We start from the raw sequence: 12280 nt of genomic DNA on the forward strand, positions 1-12280 counted from the left end.
ATTTACTATATAATCTGTAAAGAGAATTAAATAACAAGGGGTGTCCATGGACACCCTTTAGTTCAACGTAGGTTCACCTCTGGCAAATACTAACATTACCAACGAAAATTGGTAGAGGCTTCCTAGAGGATGTGTGTCATTCTCCGTCGAGGTTGTGAGTTGGAGGAAGAGATAGGGTAGGAGGTGTACACTGAATGCCTAAAACAAAATAAAAAACGTAGGGTGAGCAAAATCGAACCCGAAAACCCAATAACCGACCCATGTTCACCCCTACAAAAAAAGGAGATGAGGTTTTTAGAATCTTTCAAACAAAAGAAAAAGGTTTAAATTTTTAGGCAAAACGGGGTGTTATTTTAATTAAAAATAAAAGAATGTTGTTTTTTGTTAAAAATAAAAATACATTGCTATTTTAGGTTCAAAATAAAAATATGCTTTTTTATTTATAATAAAAGTACAGTGAAATACATTCAAAATTGTTAAACATAATTTTTCCATAAAGTTAACGAAAATATATATATATATATATATATATATATATATATATATATATATATATATATATATATATATATATATATATATATGGTGAGGAATTAGGATTTATGAAGTTTAGGGTGTAAAGTTTAAAAACACAAATAGTTTTATTTGTTATGAAAATTGTTTGAAACTATAATATATTTGTATAAAAATTGAAAACTTGTTTCAACACTTTTGAGAATCTTAGAGCAGTGGGTATGGGACTAGACAACGACGTTTTTACCTACGTGGACATGCTTTAACGGCTTCATAACATGGGAAACACCATTTCCCCATGGTGTTATGGTGCTTCTCGTTGCCATGATGACATTTTGCAACGGGAGATTAAGCCAATGAAATCATTCTACTTCCCTTCTCTCTTTTTCTCTCTCTACATCTTAACTTGTTATAACTTGTTATAATATGGGGAACACCATTTCCCCCATGTTGTTATGGTGGTGTTATGGTTGAGGTGGCATATAATATTTGGTGTTATAACTTACCCATACCGAATGCTCTTAGAATATACCCAATATGTATTTTTTTAATCGTTTAAAGTAATATACTTATTAGGAAGTTTTTTAAATACATAAATAATTTTATTTATAGTTAATAAAATGTATGAATTATTGAAGTGTTATTTTTGAAACGGCAACTTGAGTTAACAGAAGCCATTCATATATTTTAACAAATGTTCCGGGACGGAATCATCCAACATGGCACACATGACCTCATAGAGATTCCAAGAAAAAAAATCCCCACAAGAGGAACTATTAAGAGGGTTTGGTTCAAACTCTCCACATTAGACCTCACATAGTTATAAAACTCAGTATCTCTTTCTAGTTAGGTCGAAAGTCATTGACATGAATTATTGGACGGATAACAAATTAAAAATATTATGTTTTAGTTTCTTAAGTTAATATTATTTAAAAAGTAAATACTATTTTTATGACTTAAACAGGTAATAGTAGTGGCTAAATATCGATTTTAAAAATATTTATTAATATACAAAGTTAAACTCTAATATATTACTTAAACACTTATACATAAAATTTTCATGAGAATTATATAATTAGCTACGTAACTCTTAACATTTATTAAATAAAACACGTAAATCATGAATTTAACTAAATTCAAGCTCAATAGATGATCAAAAAACAAAAAACATTTAATATTCATAACCAAGCACATATTTAAAAAAATAATATATTTGTAATATAAAATTAATAAAAACTTGAAAACTTAAAGACCATATGCATGTCTTTGTTTTCTTACTGTAGAGCCAAGTAAAATAATATATTTGTAATATAAAATCACTAAACAATTAAAGACCATGCACCTCTTTAAAATAATTTTGTTTTCTTCCTATATAGCAATCGTACGTAGAACCTGACATTCAAAATTTGAAATCTAAACATCTAGTTAATATACATAAATCTCTTATTTTGTCCGAAATATTTGTCATTTCTTTTTTATGTAGCACGCCTAAAGCAAATATTTGTCATTTCTTTTTTCCTGTTAAAAGCATGTCTAAAAGCTCAGCCACAAACCCTTAGATTATTCAGCTTTTACACAAAGCAAGCAATAATTTTTGACTTTTCATTGGAAAAAATGTGTATAAAATATTTGTTTTGTAAAAATTATAATTACTCATAAACATAATATAAATTATGTTAATTAAAAATACATTATTCTTATTAGGTATGAATTATTTTATAATAACAAAAAAACTCATCTCTATCATGTACATTGATGTTTTTATGAGCCAATAAACTCATCTCAATCTCAAATCCATACATTATATAAAGGTTAAAACTCAAATTCGCACATGTCTACAACCATTTTGAGATCTAGTTTCCAGAAAGCAAGAGCAAATGAAAACCTACACAACTGAAGAGTTTAATTTCTAAAAATAAAAAACAAATGAAATTGAAGACCTCGTTAATCAGAAACCCATATATATGTTTCAAGATATTAATGTTTATTGAAACAAAACACAAACAAAAATAATCTATCATTAGGATCTGAAAAGCAACAAAAAACAAAATAAACGTGACTAGTTACACCCAAATCTAACTTGCAAAAACCCTATATCTAACTCCATATATGAAATAAACATCAAATGTTGAATTTGTCTTCTACTTTACATTTACAGATGTTTGAGAGACTTTAAATTTACATTTGCACATCTGAAATATCGAAAATAAAATAAAAGCAAATAACACATTCACTTATTAAATTTTTGGGCCTAAAGTACTTTATTATCAAGACATGAAACACGAAGAGCACTAAAAAAATACAAAATCCTAGAACATATACAGAAACCAAAAAGTGATCATGAAAATCAGGTCGATGGTCAGATTTGATAAAAAAATTTGTGAGCTTTGATACATATACACATACGGTCCATGAATTTTATCCTCTATAGATGCTTGTTTAAGGTTTTTTTTAGAGATCCTTCTCCTGCAACCAACATTTAAACCACAAAGAAAAATCTAAATTTAACATCAAATACAAATACCCCTAATTAATAGAATTTTTGACCAATAACATTTACTCCCAGATTGTGCAGGTCCATGTCCATTTGCCAAACCAAGAATTTATTAAATTCCTTCTTTTCTAATTTTACACAACAATAACCCCCTTTCATCATACAGTCCCTCCAAAAACCAAAAAACAAAGAAGCTAGATGAGATTATTATCTCAGTTAATTAAGTGATTTAAACAATAAAGGCAAACAAAGAAGCTCATCAAAAGGACTGTGCAAAGCATTTCATTACCAAAACTTAGTATTTGACTTACGGCCTCACTTCTTTTCATTAATATCACAATATTTATCAACAGACTTTTTAGGTTCACTTATTGCTTCACTTTATGCGATGGTTAATCCTGCACAACACAAAATATTGAACCCCTGATTGTAAGGTAAAATAAAGAGTCAAGAAAATTATCAAGAAATGGTCTACATGATGTATCATAATCAGTAATACAACCATTCTTATTGTAGGAAACAAAGACACAACACACAGACATACACATAGAGAGCAAACATATGACACATACCATAAGTAAAGTCATAGAAGTGCCTTTCGAAAATCCACATACTCCAGCTTCATTAAAGACTTCTTGAGCTTGCAAAATACAAATAAGTTTACTGGAAACCTGAGAGGTAAATCAAATAGTTTTATATCTGGGAACAAAAGTTCCAAACTAAGATATGGAGCTCAAAACGTTAGGGCTTACCATGAAAAGTGGCCAAGAAGATCCATGGGCTCGCTGAAACAAAAATGGTTGTTCAAAGGTTAAACACACACATACATACAAAAAACTAATTAACAACCAGAGAGAAAGTATTTATGGAACTTTAAGAAGACAAACACACACTTACACATGATTAGATGAACGGATTAGTGTAAGAGAGACCTCGATGGTGATGGCAGTGTGGGCTTCACGGGAGTCCTGAAAATCCAGTTAAATCGTAAATTAGAAAGAGATGAAATCGATAAAATCAATGATGGTGGTTTACACGGTGGTGTGTGGTGGTGAACGTTGTCGGATAGGAAGAGAGAAGGAGGAGGGTGTTGCCTTATCTGATGTAGATGACGAGGGCGACAAAATTCGATCTAGGTTTGTGGAGAGAAGATAAGAGATTCGATCTAGGGTTTGTGGAGAGAAGAAAAGAGAAATATGTGAGGTGGATTGAACATTAGAAGACTTGACGAAGGCAAATGGGCACTATATCCAGGATTTGTGAACAGAGAATGCAAAGATATGGGAGAAATACCGAGAAACGGGAAGGAATTTGTCAAAATAATAGACGATAGATGTGAAATCTTACCATTATAAGCACCAAAATTTTCAAACTACTGAATATTTCTATATATGTTGCAAGTAGAACCATATCAAGAACCACATGTAGTTAGTCTTCGTGGTGGCAATTAGGGCTTTTTAGAGAAAGAGAGAGATGCCAACAATGAAAAGGGTAAACTGTAACGGTGCTCTGGTGGGGGTTACTAATGGCGGTGAAATAACACAATCTGATATGCTTGATCAAATCCCCCCTCTATCCCCACTAATATGAACCAAAAGTCGCCGATAAAGGAGATAGTTTATAGGGATCCGGTGGTGGGGAAGAGAAGGTGGCGGTAGTATTTTAAGAAGAGAAACAGAGGAGAGAGATCGACAGAGAGCATCCATGGCGCATCTAAAACAGAATAACATCGTGTAGGCAACAACGATTCTCTATTTGTTGGAATTGTTTATGTTGGTGGTAGCAACGTTTCTTTATAAACAAAAGAGAAACAAGAGAAAATGACTCAAATCCCCTATTTCAAGGAACAGATTGGGAATAAGTCTTCCCGATTCAGTTTGATTCTCATCAGTTAGGTGGAGATTTTTAAGGGATATAAGTGAGACTATGTATTCAATCGTTTGACTAAATAAGATTCAATGCATAAATTCATTGTACAACTTGCATTAGATTTTGTACCTCTTAAAATTCAGCATTTGACGCTAAATGCTTATTAATGTATATATATATATATATATATATATATATATATATATATATATATATATATATATATATATATATATATATATGGAATTGTGTTGCCTAGTTTGTTTATGGTTAGTCCAAAGAATTGATGGAGTGGTGTTATGTTTGTTGCAATACTACATCACTACTTTGCATGTTATCTCAACTTTGCTACATTAACCGTTCATTTTACTATTTAGAACGGATGGATTGTCATAACATTTTTTGAATTACAGGAAAAAATATTGGGAACAAATATTAAATTTTGATTTTCCCTTTCATCTACAAGGAGTTGTCAAGTTTTATGTGTTGCCATGGTTAGGGGCGATGTTCCCATGGCAAGCTATTACCTACCTAAACAAGTCGATGAATGGCACTGCACTCCCTCCAGCCTCATAATGAGCGTCATACATATCTACCAATTAAATTTGGTGGTGAACAAGTCTGGTGGCAAAAACATTCATGTCATGTTAAATCCTCATCAATGGCCAAAGTTTCAAAATGGAGAAGCGATGGTCAATTACCTAAGAAATCGTAATTTTGTAAGTAGGACTAAGGAAGTAAAAATTGGGATCTTATATAGAATCATTTTCCGTTTTATAAGATCGTGATCGTAAATCGAATCAGATCGTAAGATCCTATCAAAAGTATTTTAAAATATAAAAAATACATTTAAATCCATTTGTTAACCATTTAGTTAACAATAAATAGTTTAAAACATAAAAATGCATTATCCAATACATCATTTAACCATAAACAATTCAAAAAGGATATTCTATGTAGTTTGTTTAAGAAAAAATATTTTAACTTAAAAAAAAATTGTAATGATCATACAATCGATTCTACGATATGATCATATGATCCTACCGCGATCTTACAAAAAAACGATCATATTAAGATCATGATCGTTTTACCTAGGTTAGATCGTATGATATTAAGATCATGATCGTTTTACCTAGGTTAGATCGTAAGATCATACGATCCTGCAATCCAGATCGTGATTTTAACAACCTTGAGTAGGACGCGACATCAATATTTTACTCCTAAAAAGATATAGAAACGAATAAACAGAACATAGATTTAGTACCAAACTTGTCGGTTTTTATATACTTTTGCGTATACACAAATCATGATACTTTTTTGCCCATATACAACCATATTTTTAGTACAAAAGTCATCAAAATTTACCTTCACATATGATTAATTATGAAATGAAACAGATGTCATAAACTTAAGTTATTTTTCCACCTAAAATGAGACAAAGGTTGACTTATAAATAGTTTGATCAAAATGTTGGAACAAACACCCAAAAGTCATGTATTTCAAAACACCCTTTGTTAATAACAAAAAGTAAAGTAAAATATATGTATCATAAAATTTATGTTTATGCAAATGATGTTATAAAAAAATATAATTTATCACCCTTTTGTTGGCATTGTTTCACGAGTTTATAAATGTGAAGTGAAACACATTTATGATTAAAAGTAAATTATGTAAATGAATGCAAACGAATAGTACATGTAACAAGTAAATGTAAATAAGAGATCGACAAATATATATATATATATATATATATATATATATATATATATATATATATATTATCAAGTCAATTAGAAAATAATATTAAAAATACAATATTCAAGATATTCTTTTTACATAAAAGAAAACAATCTCCAACAACAAAAAAAAAGTATCCATTATCAAGTCAATTAGAAAATAATACTCATTTCAGGGTTAAAAAAAATACAATATTCTAGATATTCTTCTTACATAAACAACAAAAGAGTCCGCAAAAATTACAATATTCAAGATATTCTTCTTACATAAACAAAAAAATAATCCTTAATCATATAAGAAGCTCATTAGATTTCATCTTACTTATTTTGTTTAATGCTAGGTAATATGCTACAAGTTAAACAGCAAAAAGGCAAAAGGATTTCTCTTTTAACCCATATCCAACTCAACAATAAAATAAAACAATTTCTTTTTCTTTCAAAAGAATTTTCAACTTGGTATCGGTCTTCACCACGTTCCAATACTGTTTAGCTTTATGTTACGTTAATCTCATACAAAATTTTAGAATATTAATTGGGTTTGATTCTTTGGTATAACCGTCATAACAATATAATATTTTATTTTCTTTCACAATTTTCTTCAAAAAATTTGCATCATAGTGGTCTTCTCCACTCCATCCATCCCTAAAGATTATCACGTAGGATTTATGGTTTGATTCGAATGCTTTGAGTACTTTCATAAAAGACTTCTCTCTCGATTCAAAATGATTTTAACTAGTTATTGGTGTAGAGGTGGATGTCTTAATGGAATCAACTTTTCCTATAATGATTAGATCAACAGTCTATAGTGTTTGTCATGGAAGTACAATGGTATGATAAGAAAAAATTCAAATTATTTCAGAGTGTAATGATGTAAGAAAACATGAACATAAAACTAAAAAAAGTCATTTTATTCTTGCATCTAGGCCTAAATCATATATTTTAGAACTACAAAAATAATTTTAATATCTTAGGACAGCACATATATATAAAAAGAAAAAATAATTCATGTCTTGGTTTTAGAACTTTTAAGATAGTATGTCATGAATTCTTCAAATAATTTGATTTGCAGAAAACTAAACAATAATATTACAAAGTAAAATAAAGAAATAAGATTTTACCTTTAAGGACAACAACAATATTTCCGAGACCACTCATTCCAATAGTTAGATAACCACCATTGGTTATCATCTTCTACATTAAAAAAAGACAAATTGTTCAAAGAAAAGGAGCCCTCCCTCCCCATCTTCTCTCCATAATCATAACTGAAGAAAGAAAAAAAAAACATACTTTCTCACCAATTCGAATTGAAAAAGAAAAAGATCGAGTAAAATACTGTCATTGTTTTTTGTGGAACACGAATTTAAGTCGTCACTTTCCAGAGAAGATACACAAAACGAAAAATTCATTTTTGACTGAATCAACCGAACATGCGAATGTGCGATGCAGATTTAAGATCCAAAAACAATTCATTCTCATTACCGATATATACAATAGAACTCCACTGAATTTAAACAAATCCTAAAAATTTCGATAAGCTCATATATTAAAATCACCACATCGAACTTACAGTTTCTGTGCTTGAGCTTCTTTTCTCTGGTTCTTGATTACGCGGCGACAAAGCAGATGGCTACAGTATCGCTGACACTCTTCTTCTTGAGCAGTCAAAAAGAAGATGGCACAGATGGAGACAGGCGTAGACAGGACTTCCAAAGAGGTACCTGAATCCCCGATTGATGCGAGGTTGAGAGAGGCGACGGACGCGAGAGGCGCATATACAAGTTTAGGGTTTCTTTGTCAAACTTAAATACCTCGTGAACAAAGGTTTTAATATAGACAAAAATTCCATAAATGGTTTGAAAATTCTATCCTTTATATTTGCTTTTTTTTTTTTTGTTTATTCTTTCATTTTTTTTATATTTATATTAATGTTTTTAATTAATAAAAAAAATGTTTTTTTACTCTCCAAGAATAATTTGCAATATTCCATAAATGGTTTGAAAATTCTATCCTTTATATTTGCTTTTTTTTTTGTTTATTCTTTCATTTTTTTTATATTTATATTAATGTTTTTAATTAATAAAAAAATGTTTTTTTACTCTCCAAGAATAATTTGCAATATTCGCAACGCCATTAACGGCGACAACCACTATTCGCAGCAGGGGAGGAACACGAACGAATTAACTAGGAGAAATCATGAAAATAACTTAAACCAAAAAACTTACAAAGCTAGTAATCTAATTCTTAGAAATTTTCGTAACATTTCGTTTATTATATTCAATAACACAAGAATTCAAAAATAAATAGACAATAAATTTTGGCACTTGACAACTTTTGTATCTTTAAGTCTCCACTACGGACCGACCATTGACATATTAACATTTTAGTGAGAAAAAATAAAAGAGAAAAACAAAGAGAAAGAGAAAAAAACATAAAACTTATAGATTTGGCAGAGAGGAGAAATGGAGAGCTGTCCAGCGGAGGGGAGACACCAAATTCGGAAACCTTGGACCAGAGAGACGACAAAGTGGTGAGCACTTCGGCGACGGCCACATAGACGTTTATTTGGTCTAAGGTTTTTGAGTTATGATGAGAAATCTGGCGGAGGTGAGCACTCCGGTCTCTCGTTGTTGTTATGTTTACCGGTGAGCAATATTTTTCCGGCGAGAAATCTTTTTTTCAATTTTAGTCTAGGGTTTTGTATTTTATCAAATATTGAGTTAATATGTTGATATTTTAATAGTCTTATGGTTGTCTATAGTTTCCTATTTATCATATCCCGATTTCTTTGAATTTGGTAGTGATTTTTTCAGTAAATTTCTGGATTTTGTCAAAACAATATACTTTCGTAATTATCAGTTGAAATAGTCAAACGAAATTAATTTTCTGGGGTTCAGAGTTCTTATTTGAACATTTTTTTAAATTACATTATATATATATACATATATATATATATATATATATATATATATATATATATATATATATATATATATATATATATATATATATATATATGCATATGTAATGAATAAGGGCCAACGAAGTATGTGAACAAATAAAACCAAATAACTCTTATGTATATAACTAGTATAATCCAAAAAATCATGGGGGGCCATGTCCCCTTTACCCTGTAGAGGATCCGCCCATGATTCGCGGCGACATCCAAAATTCGCGTTTTGTGTTGCCACTAAAGGGATGTGATAACGATATGTGTGAACTCTGATCTTGTAACCCTAATCGTTGATTGTTGGCGTACATCCACTGGCTAAAGATAATATCATTATAGGCGACTTCAATAGCGGCGAAACATGTCACCGCTAATGCTTGAAAAAAAGAACCACAAAAATGTGATGGGTTTCGAGCAATACATCATTCCTATGGTGTACATGCAAACCCTAATAGCTTTTGGATCTAGTTTGTCTAATGAACATGCAATTGAATTTCCAAAGCTATAAACCCTAGATCTAATAAACTATAACTGAAATTAGGGTTTAGATCTTACCTTTGATTGTTATATAGCAATAACAATCAATCCTTGGCTTCAGAAATCTTAGTGCCTCAAGTGTTGCACCTCTAATGGAGTCACAAACACCACTAAGCAACTTGGATGAAGAGGGAGGAGAGAGGAGGCACCAAAAACGGCTGGAAACCCTAATCCAAGTGTTAGCCACGTTTTTGGTGCCCAAGGGTTCCTTATATACTTAGGCTATTAGGGTTATCCAACAAGGAAACCCTAATTTGACTGCTTAAGCCCTAAGCAGCCCATGGACCCCTTCTGGAACATGCCTTGGACGATTTCTAATGGGCTTCCCCATAGAATTCGTCCAACCTATTATTCCAAGGTGATCCATAGCCCAATTGCAATTATCCTATAATTACAATTCTAGTCCCCTAAGTTTAATTAATCTCTTTTAGTCACAAAATTAATTCTTAATTAATTCTTGACTAATATTAATTAAACAATATGATTTCTCCTTTAATATATTATTCTTATAATATATTAATAAATCATAATTAAACCTTTCTCTCCTTAATTCATCCTACATATTGCTATGGTGAAGGCAACCCAAAAGGACCATGCTCATAATCGGGTCAAGTACATACCAAAATAGTTATGGACTTAGACACTAATCCAACAGTCTCCCACTTGGATAAGTCTAATAACTATTTTGCATAACTTCAGAACCTGATCAGCAATCGTAGCTTTCAAAAGCCGCTGTCAACTCTGATCTTATCAGATACACGTGCCCTTTAGATAAGGAATCATATATTCCTCCATTCTCAAGATATCGTGTAGACACGAGACATGGATTTAAATCATTCTCTCTGTCTATGTATTGTTTCCCGACATCTGATTTATGACGACTGACAACAGACTACAATTGAACACATCAACTTAGTCCCGGCTTGGCCAAGCGCTTAGGGTGTCATCACTAAATCATCGAGGGGCCCACAGATATCGCTTTTATCCCACTTTGGGTAAAAGAAATGGATAAACTTTGACTCAAATGCTCGCTTGTACCTACTGATCGAATCACACACAACAATAAGTTTTATAACACCAAGTTACTGGTGCATTTACTTATCATCAATGTGCAACCGCCCAGCAAATAACAACTCACACGTCTCGGTTTCAAGAATATACAATGTTATCATCTCACTAATCACCCGTGATGAATCCATGAAGTGATGCAAGTGAGCGTGGGTTTAATCCAATACTTTAATCTTATCAAAGCACTCATGAACTCTGCAGCAAACTTGTGCTATGTCTAAACACTTTAGACAATCTACAGACAAATTCATGACAATCTTCCTTCATACTTACTTCCAACGTATGACCGACTGTGGAGGTTCGAATAACCCAGTTATTCTGGAAGTCAAAACATGCAAAGTGAAACACAATAATAATATTAATCCTATATGGTCCAAAAACTTTTGAGCGTAAATAAAAACACTTTTATTTAAACACCATATTGATTACTCATTATTCATTGCTTACTGTTTCAGAAAATCAACTTATTACTCGAATTATAACCACAAGTGTCCCATGCTCCAAGCATGCACACTTTGGTTTCCTATGGTCCATACTTTGTGAAATAGATCAATTGAAAAACTTTTCCAATGAAACTCATTTCACAATCCCCAATCCTTATTATTAGTATAAGAATACCAAATTCTTGCCACTTTTAGAATATGTCAGATTCTAACATTTTATGCAATGATTCTTTCGTAATGTCATAGCACAAAAGTTACCAAGACCCGGCTAATGAAATTACAAGGTATTCTATCGGAAATTGTTACAAGACAATTCCATAGACGTGAAGTCTCACGATCAAAGTACATTCCTTTGAACATCCTTCTCGCATAAAAGTTTCTAATCTAGACATATTTCTTAATATCCAACTCCCATTAATGGAAACATTTCCATATTTTCCATATGACAACTCATTCTTAATAGAATCTTATATATTCATAATAATGTCAATATAGTCCATCCAGTACTATACTTCCAACTACTCACAAGCGACAAATCCTCAGTGAACCTCAGATCGTCCTTTGATAGTTGTTTAATTATTTTAGTCAAAACCGATTCCAGTCCCTTTTTCCCTCTTAATGCCCTAGGCAGTTGGAAAATTTTAGAATGGTCAAATATTATAGCATATGCAAT

General features: G+C 31.3%; 1 long non-coding RNA gene across 4 annotated transcripts; it reads right to left on the minus strand.

The window, feature by feature from the left end:
- Nucleotides 1-2747: 2747 nt before the first annotated feature.
- On the minus strand, nt 2748-8427 carry LOC145166833 (uncharacterized). Of its 4 annotated transcripts, none has more exons than XR_013740729.1 (7): nt 8180-8426; nt 7731-7874; nt 3905-3975; nt 3760-3792; nt 3580-3678; nt 3074-3405; nt 2748-2979 (listed from the first exon to the last, which is right to left on the minus strand). It is a non-coding gene; the product is annotated as an uncharacterized LOC145166833 (long non-coding RNA). The 4 variants fall into 4 exon arrangements; XR_013740747.1 differs by lacking the exon at nt 2748-2979 and adding an exon at nt 5408-5577 and having other exon boundaries at nt 3009-3405; nt 8180-8427; XR_013740737.1 differs by lacking the exon at nt 2748-2979 and adding an exon at nt 5408-5497 and having other exon boundaries at nt 3009-3405.
- Between the last annotated feature and the right edge of the window lie 3853 nt (nt 8428-12280).

Source organism: Lactuca virosa, chromosome 1, assembly GCF_052849685.1.
Source record: "Lactuca virosa cultivar CGN04683 chromosome 1, Lactuca_virosa_CGN04683_v6, whole genome shotgun sequence".
NCBI lineage: Eukaryota > Viridiplantae > Streptophyta > Magnoliopsida > Asterales > Asteraceae > Lactuca > Lactuca virosa.